Consider the following 13,219-nt stretch of genomic DNA (forward strand, 5'->3'; position numbering starts at 1 on the left):
GTCCTCTGTTAATGAACAGAAAAGGTACACATGAGCAGCAGTGGCCTACACTGCCCTGCCCATGTACTTCAACCCTCACCAGGAGGGAGAACTTGTAGGGCTGAGTTAAGTCTCCAAGCATATTCAGTACTTGGGCCTCTCTGATGATTCATAGATTCTGAGGCCAGAAGGGACCATTGTGATCATCTAGTCCAGGCCTGCACAACTCGTAAAGCGGCGAGGGCTATATTACTCCAAAGAAAACAGCTGAGGGCCGAAACACCCCCCTCACCATATTACTGCACACAGCAGTCAATCAATGCATTTTTGTATAACTTTTATATGACTTTGTATTGAACTTTGGTAATATGTTATAGCGGGCCCCTAAGGTAGTATAATTAAGGTAAAAGAAAAATGTCTTTTTGCCCTGTTGAATGAATGAGGTGTGAATAAGGAAGGCAAGGAAGGCAAGCACCTCCAGACAGCTGCAACCCTTGGAGAGGGGATGGGAGCCAGACCAAGGACAATCAAACTTGTCAAGTGGGCTGACTAGAGAAGAGCAGACATACTGACGGCCTAGCAAGCACCTTCCTTTGGGAACACTCACTTTGCAGCATTGGGACCAGGGCCGTAGCAACAAAGCACGTGGCCCCCTCCGAACATATGTCCGGGCGGGGCCCCTTACAATGCAGAAACTGGAATGCGGTATTTATTTTATACAATATACAGGGTTCATATTATGTATACATAGGCCTACAGTGTACACGTATTCCGTATTTACGCAAAGCGCTTCTTTCGAGCCTTGTTCTCCGCAAATTGGTTAGTCAATGCGTCATAGTCCAGAGATCTGGCAATCTTGTTTTTGATTGAGATAACTGCAAGCGCAGAAAGCCTGTCATCTGTCATGGTTGAGCGCAGGATATTCTTGATCAGTTTCATTCTGCTGAAGCTCCTTTCAGCACCAGCGACAGTAACTGGTGTGGTCAGAAGAATTCTGATGCAAATGCAAAGATTCGGATATATTTCCTGAAGGCTGTTCTTGTATATGTACGTTAAAAAATTGTTTGCCGTGACAAGTCCTCTCTCTTTCTCGATGACATAAATAAAACGATTCAATTCCATTATGAGTTCGTTGGCATCAATGTCTCCCATTTTTCTTTCAAAATTTTTGCTGTGATTCTCCAGTTCATTTTCTCTGTGACACTGCTTCAGGCTGTTAGCGTTGTACAGAAATCCAAACAACTTATACCACTCCACGAGTTGGTCAAATCGCGACGAAACAGAAGATATGGCCTGATCAGTGAGAACAAGAAAGAACTGCGATTTGAATTTTTCTTCGGCAGAAAGACGACTCGAATCATCAGCACATTCGTAATCAAACATTCTCTTCTTACGTCGCACCCTGGTTTCTGGAAACACCTGCTCAATACCCATATGCTCTGCTATTTCACGTGCATTTGTGACCACAGAGATATATCCTGTATTTCGATAGTCTTCCAAAAACTTCTTTGTAGCACCGACTTCTGCCTGCAGTACGTCAATTGACACATCTGGTGACTGAATTAATTTGCTGGTTTTATTAACGTGAAATAGTATATCGTACCACGTGTACACAGTCAGAACAAAAGGCCACGTAGTAACATGGTCTAAAAGCGCACCAGCTTCTGTTGCTGTATTGCCATCTTTCTTTTCGAGCGCATATTCTCGCAAAGATGACAAAGCATTGCACAATTCTTCAAGGTGATAACGCAATGGCTTCACAGCATCAATTCTTGACTCCCGAGTGTCCGATAACCCTTTAACAGATATTGGCATATGTTCTTGAAGTATATCCCAACGTGAAGGTGAAGAAGAAAAGATAACGTATATTCTGTTAATCAGACCGAAAAAGTCAACGGCATATTTCGATGACTTTGCCGCGTCTGAGATCACAAGATTCCAAGTGTGAGCTCCACATGGTACATACAAGGCACGGTCATTTATTTCTAGCATGCGGGCTTGAACTCCTTTATTCTTTCCTCTCATATTTGCGCCGTTATCATAAGCTTGGCCTCTCATGTCAGCAATGTCTATTCCTAAGTTGTTTGCCTTTTCAAGAAACGCTTCCAATAAGCCCTCGCCAGTTGTATCATGAACATTAAAAAAACCAACAAATGCTTCAAGAATATTGACACCATCTTCACCGTTGCATTCAACAAAGCGTAACACCACAGACATCTGTTCTTCATGTGACACGTCGGGAGTACAGTCCAAAATAACTGAATAATATTTTGCTTTTTTAAGCTGCGCTATGTTGGCCTCTTGGATGTTACTGGCAACAAGTTGAATCAGCTCGTTTTGGATCTGTGGACTGAGGTACTGAACATGTGTCTCTGCCTTCTTAATCCTCTGTAAAAGTTCGCTGAGGACAGTATCATACTTTGCAAGCAATTCAAACAGTCCCAAAAAGTTGCCATTCGAAGGATCGCCGAGCTTTTCATTACTTCCTCGAAATGCCAAGTTTCTTTCGGACAAGAAAATAACGACATCAACCATGCGTTTGACAACATTTCTCCAGAAATCTCTTTCTTTCAGAAAAGCCTGCAATTCGAGTTGGTCAATAGATGTACGGTTTACTATGCCTGACCGAAGGTCAAACCATTTCACCATACAGTCTTGATGACCTTTGCCTGTTTCATGCTGCTGAAGTCTTTTTGACAGTGCTTTCCAAGCAGATGTTCCACGACGTAGCGGTATGTCGCCAGTGCCAAATAATTTACAACAAAAACAAAAAATGGCATCTTTCTGAACTGAGTACATTAACCCTGAACGTCTTATTTTCTCGCCATTTGCCATGGTTCGATAGAAATGAGTACTTGTGAACCTCAGTCTTTCCTCGTTAAATGGAAATTCGTAACTTTCATTCTGCTGCGGTGGGCCACGTGCAACAATGTCACACACTTGCCTGTCCGATATTATAGACGGCCAATCTCCTGGATCATCAGTCAGTGGTTCAGATTCAGATACTTCTTTCCCGGCAGCAGCTGGAATATCTGTCACAGTTTGTTTGGTAGAACAACTGGCTTCACCTTCGACCTCTCTTGAAGCACTTCTGGATACGATTCGTCGCAGCTAGCGCTGTCCGTTTCATGTGCCTGTACCTGTACGTTGGATTGCAGCGTAAAATACGTTGACAACTTTGGAATTTTCTCAAGTTCCTTCTCGGCATCTTTTGCTGCCTTTCGTTTACTAGCTCTGCTCTTATACGTTCTCTTAGACATCACAAAGCACGCTTCTGCGTTGGAAACGAATAGTTTCAAACGATAAAAAATTAAACAACTAAATTAATAACATTTATCCGCCGACTGCCATTATGAACGCAAATACACATTCTTTGAATGGGTCCAACTAAAATTCGAAACTGACCGACAGACAACTGATGTAGCCAATAGCATTATGATATATCATAATAACTTCACGGTTTTGTCAGTAAAACAGACATGGATTGTGCAATAGCGTCAATAAATGTCACTTACCTAGTTATACCTTACATTTTTTTTGCCACTTTTAGGGGCCCCCTTCCTTGAGGGGCCCCCTCTGGTCGGAGGGTACGGAGGGCGCTCGCTACGCCTCTGATTGGGACAACCCCCAGCGCAGAGAAAAGCAGCAAAATGGACCAATTTTTATGAGAGACAAGATCAGTAGAACAGGTCAGCCACCGACTCGCCGCTCGCCTCCTCACCTCCCCCTCACAAGTATAAAGCCCCCATGCCACTGCCCGCCCGGCTCGTCATCCCCCCCACCGCCGGGTCGCCTATTCACCCCCCGCCGCCTGCTCGCCTCCTCAGCCCCCCCACACACACACCACCCCCCACCGCCTCAGGCTCACCTTCCAGGAAGATTGAAACATGATATCAGTTTTCAAGTATGTAAAAATCAAGTAGCATTTTTTTTTACAAAAGCTGTTTCTTACAATCTATACATAGCACATTTCTACATGTAGCAAATTCACACACACTATAGGGCAAGAAACTGCTATCTGTAAGCATTTGCTACATCAGGCAGCAGTTTTATACAGTAGCTGTTTCTGTCAATCTAATGGATCAGTAACTGCTACCAGTAGCACATTCCTACACGGAGCAGTTTACTACACTATACCCAGCCCTTAGGCCCTCAATTTGCTGAAGCCAAGGCACCCCGGGCCCATACAACTCGCCACCCCTGACCAAGAAACACCCTCTGTCATACACAGACAAATCATCATTGTGCTTGTGGGTTTTCTTTAGTAACGTAAGTACCTACCTACTTTTAAAAATGCCTTGGAGTTGCTGCAGTTAATTCCAGATAAAAATGTTTGAGCAAGGCACAATAGAAAGGTAGCTCAGGCCTCTAACCACCAGGTGTCACTCTTTCCTTTCTATAAACATAGGTAAGGCAAGAAATCTAGCAACCTCAGTGGTTCCCAAGACAAGTGTGTTGTTTTCTATTCTTTGCTTTCACTCTGTGAGCCCTTACTTGGGGTGTAGGACAGTCCGAGTACAGTCATCACCTGGACTTCTATTTAACCAGATAAAAACATTATCCAGGGAATTCATGCAAACAGCACAATTCCCTTTTTATTGAATCCAGAATTAAGTTTTGTGATGCACCCGCAATATCTTTGGGCAACCTATTGCTTTTACTTTGGAGTCCAGGCACTGGACCCATCACAGTGAGCCTGTTACCCTGTTCTAGTTCTGAGATGAGTAATCACAGGAAGAAAGACTGTATTCTCTCAAAAGCTGGCAATGGATCTCCTGCTCCGTGAGGGGGATGAGCAGAAGGGTTCTCAGCAAGCCAGTATAATCCAGCCACACTGGGCCAAATTCTCTGCTGGTGTAAACTGGAATAGCTCCATTGAAGACAGTGGAGAAGCACCTAGAAGTAGGGTGACCAGATAGCAAATGTGAAAAATCAGGATGGGGGTTGGGGGGTAATAGGAGCCTATATAAGAAAAAGACCCTAAAATCGGGACATCTGGTCACCCTACCTAGAAGTATGGATGCTTCTTGCATACTCACAACTTATCTGGCACTCTGGACTCTGCCAAATTGGTCTTCCTTGTGTGATGTACAGTGCTTCATTTCCATTACATCAATACTGGAGAATTGGCCTGTTTCATGGAATCTCTGCATCCTTTTAACAGAATGTGTGTGCATTTATCTGTACTGGTTTATGCCTCCCTAATTCTGTTATGGTTATTTTTGCCCTGCATGACAAATACACAGCCTTGGACGGTCACACCGTCTCTTTGAATGGTGTCTGTCTTTTGGTAACTCTGATGGCATCCATCATCCTCATATCTGAGCATCTCAAACAATGAAGTTATCTCCACAACACTGTTGTGAGGAAAAGAAGCATTCTTTCCATTTTATAGATGGGGAATTGAAGCTTAGAGAGATTAAAGCATAGAGAAAGGTAGGAGGCCAAATGTAGGCTACTAAATAAGAGATTAAAGTCCAGAATGTCCAAGGTAGCATTCTCTGAAATGCTTCCAGTTCCACATACAGGGCCATTTAGACAGGCCGAACTGTCTCATTCATTCAGTAAGACCCTGCAATGGTGTCCAGAGGCGGGATTTAGGTTTATTAGAAACTGGGGAACCTTTTGGGAAAGGAGGAGCCTGTACTGGAAGTCTGTACATGTTCTATCTAAACCAAACTGGAACCAGATTGCTGGCATGTAAAATTTAAAAAGTCATAGGGGAGTTTTAAACTAATGGCTGGGGGAAAACTGACAGGTACAGAGGAGCACATGGTTTGAACAGACACATCCCTTAGGGGAGGATTTATTAAAGGGGATACTCTAGTCTAGATCCTAGTAGAGGTGAGGATTGAAGTTGATAAAGTACAGTTAGGAACTGAAGAGAAACAGTCAAATGAAAAAGAATCCAATCCAATTACATCACATGAAGGCAGACAACTAAATATTGATAAAGTTTTACAAGTGTTTGTATACAAATATTAGAAGTTTAACTACTAAAATTGGTGAACTTGAGTGCCTGATATTAAATGAGGATATTGATATAGTAGGCAATACAGAAACTTGGTGGAATGATGATAATCAATGGGACACAGTAATTCCAGGGTACAAAATATATTGGAATGACAGACGAGGTCATGCTGATGGGGGTGTGGCACTATATGTGAAAGAAAGCATAGACTCAAGTATGGTAAAAATATTTAATGAATCAAACAGTACCATAGAATCTCTATGGATAATCAAGGTGCTAAAACAAGCACTCAAGGAAGATGAGGCCATTGCGGAGAAGCTAAATGAATTCTTTGCATTGGTCTTCACTGCAGAGGATGTGAGGGAGATTCCCACACCTGAGCCATTTTTTTAGGTGACAAATCTGAGGAACTGTCCCAGATTGAGGGGTAAGTAGAGGAGGTTTTGAAACAAACTGATTAAACAAACAGTAGTAAGTTACCAGGACCAGATGGTATTCAACCAAGAGTTCTGAAGGAACTCAAATATGAAATTGCAGAATTACTCACTGTGACATATTGCTTAAATCAGCCTCTGTACCAGATGACTGGCAGATAGCTAACATAAGGCAGATTTTTAAAAAAGGCTCCAGAGGAGATCCTGGCAAGTACAGGTCAGTAAGCCTAACTTCAGTACCAGGCAAAATGATTGAAACTATAGTAAAGGACAGAATTATCAGACACAGAAGAATATGGTATCATAGAATCATAGAATATCAGGGCTGGAAGGGACCTCAGGAGGTCATCTAGTCCAACCCCCTGCTCAAAGCAGGACCAATTCCCAACTAAATCATCCCAGCCAGGGCTTTGTCAAGCCGGGCCTTAAAAACCTCCAAGGAAGGAGACTCCACCACCTCCCTAGGTAATGCATTCCAGTGAAATAGTGTTTCCTAATATCCAACCTAGACCTCCCCCACTGCAACTTGAGACCATTGCTCCTTGTTCTGTCATCTGCCACCACTGAGAACAGCCGAGCTCCATCCTCTTTGGAACCCCCCCTCAGGTAGTTGAAAGCAGCTATCAAATCCCCCCTCATTCTTCTCTTCTGGAGACTAAACAATCCCAGTTCCCTCAGCCTCTCCTCATAAGTCATGTGCTCCAGACCCCTAATCATTTTTGTTGCCCTCCGCTGGACTTTTTCCAATTTTTCCACATCCTTCTTGTAGTGTGGGGCCCAAAACTGGACACAGTACTCCAGATGAGGCCTCACCAATGTCGAATAAAGGGAAACGATCACGTTCCTCGATCTGCTGGCAATGCCCCTACTTATACAGCCCAAAATGCCGTTAGCCTTCTTGGCAACAAGAGCACACTGTTGACTCATATCCAGCTTCTCGTCCACTGTGACCCCTAGGTCCTTTTCTGCAGAACTGCTACCTAGCCATTCGGTCCCTAGTCTGTAGCAGTGCATGGGATTCTTCCGTCCTAAGTGCAGGACTCTGCACTTGTCCTTGTTGAACCTCATCAGGTTTTTTTTGGCCCAATCCTCTAATTTGTCTAGGTCCCTCTGTATCCGATCCCTACTGTGACGGGTTGGATCACAGAAACCCCCTTGGGAGCTGCCACCTAATGTGCAAAGACTACCCCTGCTCCTGTTTTCCCTGCCAGCTCTGGACTCCAGCACCCTGTCTTGCTGAGCCAGACACTTCAGTCTGCTCTAACAAAGACTCAGGGTCTGAATCACTTGTCCTAAAGCTGCAAGTTTACCCAAAAACAGCTCACAGGAGTGTGCTTGTCTTTAGCACTCAGATGCCCAACTCCCAATGGGGTCTAAACCCAGATAAATCCGTTTTACCCTGCATAAAGCTTATGCAGGGCAAACTCATAAATTGTTCGCCCTCTATAACACTGTTAGAGAGATATGCACAGTTGTTTGCTCCCCCGGGTATTAATACATACTCTGAGTAAATTACTAAATAAAAAGTGATTTTATTAAATACAGACAGTAGGATCTAAGTGGTTCAAAGTAGTAACAGACAGAACAAAGTAAGTCACAAGCAAAATAAAATAAAATGCGCACATCTATGTCTAATCAAACTAAATACAGATAATCTCACCCTCAGAGATGCTTCAGTAAGTTTTTCTCCGACTGGACACCTTCCAGGCCTGGGCACAATTCTTTCCCCTGGTACAGCTCTTGTTCCAGCTTAGGTGTTAGCTAGGGGATTCTCCATGATGGCTCCTCTCCCTCTCTGTTCTCTTCCACCCCTTTATATATCTTTTGCATAAGGCGGGAACCCTTTGTCCCTCTGGGTTTCCACCCCCTCCCCTCACTGGAAAAGCACCAGGTTAAAGATGGATTCCAGTTCAGGTGACATGATCACATGTCACTGCAAGACTTCATTACTCACTTGCCAGCACACACATATACAGGGAGACTCACAGGTAAACAGCCATCTGCAGACAATGGGAGTCATCAAGATTCCAAACCATCATTAATGGCCCACACTTTACATAATTACAATAGGCCCTCAGAGTTACATTTTATATTTCTAGTTTTAGATACAAGAGTGGTACATTTCTACAAATAGGATGATCACACTCAGTAGCTTATGAGCTTTGTAATGATACCTTACAAGAGACCTTTTGCACAAAGCATATCCCATTTGCATTATAGTCACTTATTATCAAGTTTTTATAAAACCATATAGACTGCACAACGTAACACCTACCCTCTAGTGTATCTACCACGCCTCCCAGTTTAGTGTCATCTGCAAACTTGCTGAGAGTGCAGTCCACACCATCCTCCAGATCATTAATAAAGATATTAAACAAAACCGTCCCCAGGACTGACCCTTGGGGCACTCCGCTTGAAACCGGCTGCCAACTAGACATGGAGCCATTGATCACTACCTGTTGAGCCCGACGATCTACCCAGCTTACTATCCACCTTACAGTCCATTCATCCAGCCCATACTTCTTTAACTTGGCGGCAAGAATACAGTGGGAGACCGTATCAAAAGCTTTGCTAAAGTCAAGGAATAACACATCCACTGCTTTCCCCTCATCCACAGAGGCAGTTATCTCATCATAGAAGGCAATTAAGTTAGTCAGGCATGACTTCCCCTTGGTGAATCCATGCTGACTGTTCCTGATCACTTTCCTCTCCTCTAAGTGTTTCATAATTGATTCCTTGAGGACCTGCTCCATGATTTTTCCAGGGACTGAGGTGAGGCTGACTGGCCTGTAGTTCCCCGGATCCTCCTTCTTCTCTTTTTTAAAGATGGGTACTACATTAGCCTTTTTCCAGTCATCCGGGACCTCCCCCGAACGCCATGAGTTTTCAAAAATAATGGCTAATGGCTCTGCAATCTCATCCGCCAACTCCTTTAGCACCCTCGGATGCAGTGCATCCGGCCCCATGGACTTGTGCACGTCCAGTTTTTCTAAATAGTCCCGAACCACTTCTTTCTCCACAGAGGGCTGGTCACCTTCTCCCCATACTGTGCTGCCCAGTGCAGCAGTCTGGGAGCTGACCTTGTTCGTGAAGACAGAGGCAAAAAAATCATTGAGTACATTAGCTTTTTCCACATCCTCGGTATGTTGGGGGAGAGTGAACATGGTTTTTGTAAAGGGAAATCATGCCTCACCAACCTAGTAGAATTCTTTGAGTGGGTCAACAAACATGTGGACTAGGGCGATCCAGTGGATATTGTGTCAAAGGCTTTCTGAAAGTCCAAATACAAGGTCCCTCACCAAAGGCTCTTATGCAAAGTAAGCAAACATGGCATAAGAGGGAAGGTCCTCTCTTGGATCAGCAACTGGTTAAAAAGGAAACAAAGAGTAGAAATAAATGGTCAGTTTTCACAGTGGAGAGAGCTAAATAGTAGGGTTCTCCAAGGATCTGTACTGGGACCTGAGTTGTTCAACATAATCATAAACGGCCTGGAAAAAAGGGGTAAACAGTGAGGTGGCAAAGTTTGCAGACAATACAAAATTACTCATGATAGTTAAGTCCAAAGTTGACTGCAGATTGTTACGAAGAGGCCTCATAAAACTGGATGAATGGATAAGAAAATGGCAGATGAAATTCAATGTTGATAAATGCAAAGTAATGCACATTAGAAAGAAATAATCCCAACTCTACAGACAAAATGATGTGATCTAAATTAGCTGTCACCTCTCAAGAAAGATCTTGGACTCATCATGGTAGTTCTCCAAAAACAGTAATGTGCAGCGGCAGTCAAAAAAGCTAACAAAATGTTTGGAACCATTAAGAATCAGATAGATAAGATGACAGAAAATATCATAATGTCACTATATAAATCTATGGAACTCCCATACTTTGAATAATGTGTGCCGTTCTGGTTGCCACATCTCAACAAAGAGAAATTAGAATTGGAAAAAGCACAGAGAAGAGCAACAAAAGTGACTAGAGATATGAAACAGCTTTCATAGGAGGAGAGATTAAAAAGACTGGGACTGTTCATCTTAGAAAAGGGGGTATGATAGAAATCTCTAAAATTATGAATGTTGTAGAGAAAGTGAATAAGGAAGTGTTATTGACACCATCATCTAACACAAGAACCAAGGGTCACCCAATGAAATTATTAGGCAACAGGTTTAAAAACATAAGAAAGTCCTTCACGAAAAACACAGTCCACCTGTGGAACTCGTTACCAGCGGATGTTGTGAAGGCCAAAAATATAACTGGGTTCTAAAAAGAATTACATAAGTTCATGGGGGATAAGTCCATCAATGTCTATTAGCCAAGATGGTCAGGGACGCAACCCTATGCTCAGGGTGTCCATAAACCTCTGACTACCAGAAGCTGAGACTGGAGGAGAGGAGCTGGATAACTCGATAATTGGCCTGTTCTGTTAATTCCCTTGGAAGCATCTGTCATCAACCACTGTCAGAAAACAGGATGCTGGACTAGACAGACCATTGGTCTGACCCAGTGTGGCCATTCTTCTGTTCTTAAAGCTTAAAGGAACCTAAGGGGAATTAGGTGTTAAAAACTGCATGTTAAGAGCTGCCGGGGGAGTGATCTACAATGCATAACATGGTGTTGTATTGATCCTACAAAACCCAGGCACTATGCTACATATTTCTGAGTGCCATCTACTGACCCCTTATCTAATAACTACACCTCTACCCCGATATAATGCTGTCCTCGGGAGCCAAAAAATATTATCGCATTATAGGTGAAACCGTGTTATATCGAACTTGCTTTGTTCCGCCGGAGTGCGCAGCCCTGCCCCCCCCAGAGCGCTGCTTTACCGCATTATATCTGAATTCGTGTTATATCGGGTCGCATTATATCGGGGTAGAGGTGTATTTACATATATACAGTAGAGAGACAGAGCGCACACACACTTCTGTAACAGTAGGCACTCAAATCCCAGCCTAAATTTTCAAAAATGTCCAGCTGCTCAGCATCTCTGAAAAGTCAGCCCTGGGTATCTCAGTTTGGGCACCCCAAATCATTGGACACTATTGGCAATTGAAGTATAAATGACTTGCCCAGGGTCCCACAGGAAATCTGTGGGACAGCTGGGAACCTTACCTCTTGTATCCCAGTTTAGTGCCTTGCCCACCAGACCATCCTCCCTCCTTTACTGACTCTTCCCTCTCTTCTTTTTCAAAGCAGGCTGTGGGAGGGGGTGGGCACCTTAGTATTTGTCTATCATTCTGCTTCATTGCCAGGAATGCACTTCATTCATTATATATTTCAGAAGGGAAACAAAAACATTCACTCAGCCCAGCTGCTTCCCTTGTGTTATTCCAGTAATGCTTTTCCTGCATCTCCTGGAACATATAAAAAACCCCAAACCCTATTTTTAAAACAGAAATAGAAAAAGAAAATAACTCGTAGTACAATCTCAGTTCTATTTTCCTTGGAGTTTGACTTACGAAATATTCCTGAAGTCTGTGGCTGGGAGCGGGACAGGATGTTGATTTGGGTCTGAAAACAAGTAGCCAGCAAATCATTTGATGAACCTAATGGTTCAATCTCACTACTCGAGTTCTCATACTTTTTCTCCTGTTAAATACCCTATGATGTTTTCCCATAGCCATCAATATGGCAGAACCCTAACCTAGAAGGAGAGAGTAGTCCATTCATTGGCTCCTCTGCTGAAGCTACTGATAAAAGAACATTTTTTGCTTATTGTGACAGTGGATTTAGTAGTGTTGTTACCTGGCCACTAGGATCTGGGTTGAAACACAAACTCTCATGCCATCTGCCATCAGACAGCTAAGGCAGGAGGAGAGCCCAAGGCATATGCACCACAGTGGGAGCTGGTCCACGATTGGGCATCCTAGTCACCACCGTCACAAATAATAAGTAATAGTAACAATAGCATAGGACACTATTGCCATCCTTAAAGCTAATCTCAGGCTTACAGGTTTTGCTGATCAGGGCATTGGTGGCCTTCAGGATAAACTGCAAGAGTCACCTGTTCTCCCAGGCTTTTCCTGGGGAGGGTTTTGGTAGGGATTATTTTGGGGGGGAAGTTAGGGAAAGGATGTATACTACGGCTGAAGAGCTGCTGAGGGTTAGGACGGATATGTTGAAGATATATTTATTTCTTAAAGATAGCAGGGGTTCTGGGATGGCTGTTTCGTTTTAAGGCTGGAGAGCTTTTGTGATGAAGATCCTTTTAAATGTGCATTCGACACAACTGATTGAATTTTAAAATAACCCCCCATAACCGGCCAGGCCAAAAATCTCGGTGCCCTTAATTTGTAATGTCTAAGTACTCTTCAGCAACAAAAGCCAACACACACGAGATATTAACAACAGGCACATTAGACCAGGGCCTCAGCTGGCATTAATGGATATAGCTCTCTGGAGTTCCGTTTATTTACACCTGAGGATCTGTCCCCTTGTTTGCCTCTACACTAATCAACAGACCTTGCAAGCCAATAATAAATCAAGTGTAAAAATCAACAGCATAAATACTGCATGAAATATACACTGAACGAAACAGATTGTGTGTGTGTGTGTGTGTGTGTGTGTGTGTGTGTGTGTGTGTGTGTGTGTGTGTGTGTGTGTGTCCCAGCAGCCCTGGCAAAATCCTGTTTTATTTGTGTGCATAAAATAACTTTTCTTTCTAGCCCTGCAAAAAGCTGCTTGTTCTTAAGCAAAATGTTTCTTCGTGATCCATAAAAATTCCTTTTGGTGGCATTATGTCTGAAAACTCCGTGTGCCCCCACTGTGTATGCTCTAAGTAATAATCTGCATAGAGGTGGGTTAGTAATTTTGTAGCCTGGCAAAGAGCGAGATA

The sequence above is a fragment of the Emys orbicularis genome, chromosome 3, assembly GCF_028017835.1.
Source record: "Emys orbicularis isolate rEmyOrb1 chromosome 3, rEmyOrb1.hap1, whole genome shotgun sequence".
Taxonomy (NCBI): domain Eukaryota; kingdom Metazoa; phylum Chordata; order Testudines; family Emydidae; genus Emys; species Emys orbicularis.